Source organism: Dermacentor andersoni, chromosome 3 (genome assembly GCF_023375885.2).
Source record: "Dermacentor andersoni chromosome 3, qqDerAnde1_hic_scaffold, whole genome shotgun sequence".
NCBI classification, from domain to species: domain Eukaryota; kingdom Metazoa; phylum Arthropoda; class Arachnida; order Ixodida; family Ixodidae; genus Dermacentor; species Dermacentor andersoni.
This window is the reverse complement of record NC_092816.1, coordinates 137,010,692-137,016,413: the sequence shown is the minus strand read 5'-3', so window position 1 is coordinate 137,016,413 and position 5,722 is coordinate 137,010,692. Positions and strand designations below refer to the sequence as shown.

Genomic DNA, 5,722 nt, shown 5'->3' with positions numbered 1-5,722 from the left:
TGCAAGTATTGCGTGTCAACTGAAAGTAAATTCTAGAAAAGCTCATACTAGGAATGACTGGGGCGTTGGCTGTTCATTACAAGGATTAATAGGGAAGATCGAGGCGTTCTGGCCATCGTATTTCAAATTAGACAAGAGTTTCATCAGCGATGAAGCAAAAATTACATCTATTGATGTCAGGGGGAATGCGCAGTTTGATGTAGGTGTGGCAAGGCGTCTTAGAAGAATATGTCAATGCCATGAATTTAAGAAAGCTGTGGATTAACGCAGTGCAATTTGAACAAATAGCGAATATATATATCGGAAAGCGCTTACAGTAGAAGTATTGACAACGTTTCTATTTAGATCAAAGACCAAAGAAGAGGTAATCCTGCAGTTTCCGAATATATTTCCAAAACTCGCACGCAGGGTTTTCACCTATATCTATCTTCTATCTAAGGAACTATGCAGATCTGCGCTCTAGGTCTATTACCGTCGGAAGCATGTGCGTCAGTTAAAAAGACGACGCTTGGGTGGACGCCAACTTGCCTCTCGGCTTCTATTTGTTACATCTGCACAATATAGATAATGAGGCCAAGGATGAAAAATACGCTCGGTCCACAAAAGTATACTACACCTGTGCTATTCGCCTCCGTGTTTCCGAAAATATCTGTACGTCACACAGGCACGCAGAAGAGGTTCCGTAAAGCGGTAGCACTGTACACGTCGCGGTTACGCGCCCAGGCACACGAACAGTCACGATCATCATAAGGAGTAGAGCTAATGCTTGTACAAGAGGTTTATCGTTTATATCTATTTCATTGTATTTCGAACAACTGAAAGGCTCTGAATAAAAGGGAACCACCTGAGGGATGGGCTTCATTTCAATAGTAAAAGTAATTGCAATAGTAATAGCAATAGTAAAACAATGAAACTAGATGGTTTCGACAGGACCACTGCTGCAGGGGGGGGGGGGGGGGGGGGCAGGTCATCCTAGGCCCTTGATGCCTTGGCGAAGAATGATGATAGGTGCGCCCATGCCCGGACGGGAAGAGGGTAGACCGCGTGTCGATGGCTGATGTGGCTTGACATACGATGGGCCGGCGAAATGACAGAAGGGCATAAATAGGAGTGTTAAACACGTGAAAGAGCCAAGGACTTGCCATTTCATGGCGAGATGACAAGGTTGTGTCGCTGGTCTTGTAATTGACCTTAGTAATGCTGCAGTAATAGTAGCAGTTGCTAAAGATGCATCTCATTGTACGGTTTTGAAAAGATTTTAGCGGATTAGAAAGGCGTATTATACGAGGGTGTCAAATTGCGCATGCGTACTCCAGTGTGTGACCATCATGATCACCATGGTCACTCCAGTACTCATGACATGGCAGAGCTTCAGCATAACGAAGGCTGGGACGTGAAAACCAAAACGGAGGACGGAGAAGGAAATTCACAGGCTATGATTCGCTAGCGTATGTATACACATTTCCTGTGAGGGGCATCCTTTGTATTCTTAGCGTTTCCTCGGCTATAGCTGGGACGAGCACACCTGTGCGTTCTTCCATACACGGCGAGTGTAAACGTACATGCGCACGCATGCCTGTCTGCAACCTCAGCAATAGAATCTAGTGTCGCAGGTTCAGGTGCGGCCGAAACAGAGTTGAAATAGCGGTATTTCGGCTATGAAAACGTCTCACTCTTTCTGTATCATTTCACGTAAGCACTTGTGTCGTTTCGCTTCTTATCGTACGCTCCTGAATCGCGTGTATACCGAACAACCGGACAGAGCGGCCAACCTCTGTTTGTCGAAAAAGCGAGGAGTTCGGACTAATTATGTCTAACCTATTCGCGAATCATTTCGACTTTGCGATAAATAGTGGTCTTTTGACTGCGTTTCCGTCACCGCCCTGTTTGCAATGTGTCCGTGAGCGCCGTTTTGTTCGAAGTAAAGCATACCCGGCTTCTACCAAGCATGTCATGCAAACGTGGCTCCGAACACGACGATAATAGATGAAGGCGAATTAAGAAGGAAGAAGTTTTATTGTACTATTCACACCAAACTGAAAATTTCGTAAAAGCAATCATCTAAAATTAGCAAAGCGGAGTTTGTAGCGATTACTTCGACGCAGTTCTGACGGTCATCCGTGTTTCCTTTTAGCTATTAGCTGAGAATCCATGCGAGAAAGTTAAATTCTCAGCCCACTAAATTGCAGCAGATGAGTTATGTATGCGAAAATTGCAGAGAGTTTATTAATGCTTGCGGTTCTACTGCGCGGCGTCCATGTAACTTGTGGAAAAGGAATGTGTGTTGCACTGCACTAGCGCACTAGTTATCCCGTCAGGACCGTAGCTACACTTCGGCATTATAGCGTACGTATAAAAATTTGACTCGTCGGTTCCCCGAGTAGTTATTGTAATTTTTGTGCCAGTTCTTTTTTCATGATATCTCAATGCCATGCATCTGAAGTATTAATCCTTGCGTTGATGGGGACTGAGATCTTCATATTTTATTTAACTCTATCGCTCTCTCTCTCTCTCTGATGTGTTTTCAACGGGAAAGGCAAATGGTCGTATAACACGCGCAGCTGGAAGAGCAGACGACTGTCGTTGTTTTTGTCATCGTGTTTTTCAGCCTCGTTCACAAGGTGGCCGCCGCCACCTTGGTAAGTTCCGTTACGTGACGTAAGTTCCACGTGACGGATGATTATCACATCCGTTTGATGGCGTATAAAAAGTCAGAAATTTGTTGAAACACCAGCAACATTTGGTCGTCTCGTGTTGGTTGATACCTTTGTAGGTTCGACTCCCTTGGTATGTATACATTAATTATATTGTATCTTTCGAGAAACCACAAAAACTGATGATGAGACAGGCTAATGTCGAGCATGTGGAAAAAGACAAGTGATTTTCTTCTTTCAACATATTCTTAACCTAGAAGCGTATTACGTAGAAGTGAGGCAAATTGAGATTGTGCTGTTACACAGCGCTGTAAATGCTTTACAGTGCTAAGTGCAAAACCTTTTAAAGCTGTTACAACGAAACGTAGGTTACATCATGATACTCGCCTGAATTTGTCAGTCATAGCCGCCGCACACCAATAAAACCTAGATGGGTGCAATGTGAGAGCAGTATTCTAATTGTTCTCCTTTTTATATTTCGTCGATGGTCCGAGTGGCACTCAATCTACGTTATCACCAGGATCGGCTAGTAGAGAGCGCCGACTGATGACAGAAAAATATAGCGGAATCAATCGTAACATTGTACCAAACTTCGTTTGCTTAGTAACCACTGTTTTTGTGTCAGAACGATTACTTAGCGGCTACTTCGCTGGCGGTTTTATCCGGACTGCTCTGCTGGTGGCACTTTTCCTTTTTCACTGCCAGCACTTAAAATTATGCGAACTATACAGCGGAAATTTGGCGTGTTACTAAACAGTACAGTTGGCAGTTCTTTTTTTGCGTAAATCGGCAGGAGGAAGGTACCACAAAAGAATGCAAGCGCACTGCTTAATTTATTGTGTACTTTCATTTGTCAGCGTTCGGGTCACGAAAGCACTCATAACATCACTGCCTATTTTTCTGCTGTCTGAACCACAGCGGTTCCATCCTGGATCGTAATTTTTTAAAACTTAAGCACTGCGTAATACTTCACCATGAAAATTTGTCCGGGTATTGAACTGCGCCATTTTCTATTGCTCATTCCTTTGCTTAGAGTCAGCGTATTCAGTGATTCATTTATAAAGTGAATTTTCAACATAATCGACGGTAGTAAAGTGTGATACGACGTAAGATATGCGGGGAGAGATCTTGATGCTTTCTCTTGCTTTTGTTTCAGATAAGTGAAGAACATCCAATAAGGTGTTCATCATGACGACGTGTAAACCCAATCAGAGCCTGAAGACCATAATATTTATAGCCATCCTGTGCTTTTCGTGCGGTAAGGGCAGTCTCGAACTAATTTTTATTCTTTTCATTTACTGTACCATAGGTGTTGAGTGGGATCTAAGGCTGGGTAACTCCGAAGTAGTTTAGGCTTCGAAGTGAATCTTTATTAAGTAAGAGACAATTCGTGCACTCTGTCCTCGATCGAAGCCATGTTCCGGTAATGAACCCGTGACCTCGTTCTCAACAGCCTAAATCAAAGAGCCACAAGTGTAAAGGCTTCAACCAGTCAGTTATTGGAAGCAATAATGGGCACACTGTGGGAAAGGAGGGCTACACTTTCGCGTTGTCTGGTCGCTGTCTTACGGGATGTGCCCGTTGTCACCCTTAGTCAGTGAGCCATCCGAGCACTTTACCCTGGTTTGAATTGAGCCGAGTCGGGTTGTCGATGGTGCATGATGTCCCGTTGCGGTGGCTGAGTAGCTATAATGCTCTGCTGGTGGGAATGAGGTGGCAGGTTCGATTTGAAACCAAGGCAGCAGCATTCGAGTGGGGTGTAGATATCAAAGCCTGCGCAGAGTGCTTAGGGTGAACGTCACAAAACATTATGGTAAAATTTATTAAAATTTATTCCCGAGACTTCGGCTACAGTGCCTCTGATAGATTATGTGTCACTCTCAGGTGTTAAAATCAATCAATCAATCAATCAATCAATCAATCAATCAATCAATCAATCAATCAATCAATCAATCAATCAATCAATCAATCAATCAATCAATCAATCAATCAATCAATCAATCAATCAATCAATCAATCAATCAATCAATCAATGTGCATAAAATTATGTTTTGATTTTGTAATGCCAGCTATGTTTGATACAGTTAACTGCTTTGCCATTCGGTCCTGAAGGTAGCGTCAATCAACATATGCTAACAGTATCACTTTTAGCCTGTCTTCCAAAACCTTTGGGAAAAAGAAAATTCATTAGCATGAAAATCGGAAGTGCATGCAGCGCCTTTAGTCACGCGCAACAGTACGTGCGGCGCATTTTCGGTGGTGCAGCAGTAACAGCAGCTTCCGCGATATATCTTGAGCCGGATTCGCCGTCGCGCCGAGTTAATTCGGAGCAGTACTCTTTACACGCATCGCATCGAGTTCTGAGTGGCTATGGCAGTGTCTTATTTTATATTTCACGTTAGAGAGATGAGGTTTCGGTGAGCGCAATGTATCGTTCTGGTTTTATTCCGAATCACACACAGTATGCTCTTTCATCGGTGCCTTGCAGGAACAATGAAGAGCCTGGGAACAAGTGCGGCTGGAATCCTGCATTCAAGAGAGTCCATATTTGGCCAAGAAGGGTCATCAGGTTCTGGCACGGGTGGTAGTGGCAGCTCACCAGGCGGAGGCAGCAGTGGAACAGGGGGGATTGGCTCCTCGCTTGGATCGGGCGCTGACGGAAGCCTTTCGGGTACGGGGAGCTCTGGAACAGCGGGAATTCGTGGTCTCGGTGGCAGTGGAAGCACAGGGACGATGACTGGCTCGGGGACGAGTGGAAGCGGAGGTTCGTCTGGTACGGGTGGCGCTGCTACTGGTACAGGAACTGGTGGGCTCGGAAGTATTCCAGGCATCGGAACAAATGGCAATGGCATTTCTAGTGGATAGATCGCGGGCATGCATGTATGACTCGGGGTTGGAAGATGTACAAGTTAGAGTCAATGCTCGACTTGGAACAAGCGACTAACGCCAAACAACAGATGGAATGGTGACGGTGGGACACTAATTTCTGGGAAACCAAACTCGAGCGCGTCTGTTTCTTTGTTACCTGTTGCCTTAATAAAATGGACATAAAGGAGAAAAATTACTTA

General features: G+C 44.5%; 1 long non-coding RNA gene across 1 annotated transcript; it reads left to right on the top strand.

Annotated features, from left to right (window-relative positions):
• Positions 1-2,679: 2,679 nt before the first annotated feature.
• LOC126525182 (uncharacterized) lies at positions 2,680-5,722 on the top strand. The gene is made up of 3 exons (XR_011893091.1): positions 2,680-2,787; positions 3,811-3,912; positions 5,143-5,722. It is a non-coding gene; the product is annotated as an uncharacterized lncRNA (long non-coding RNA).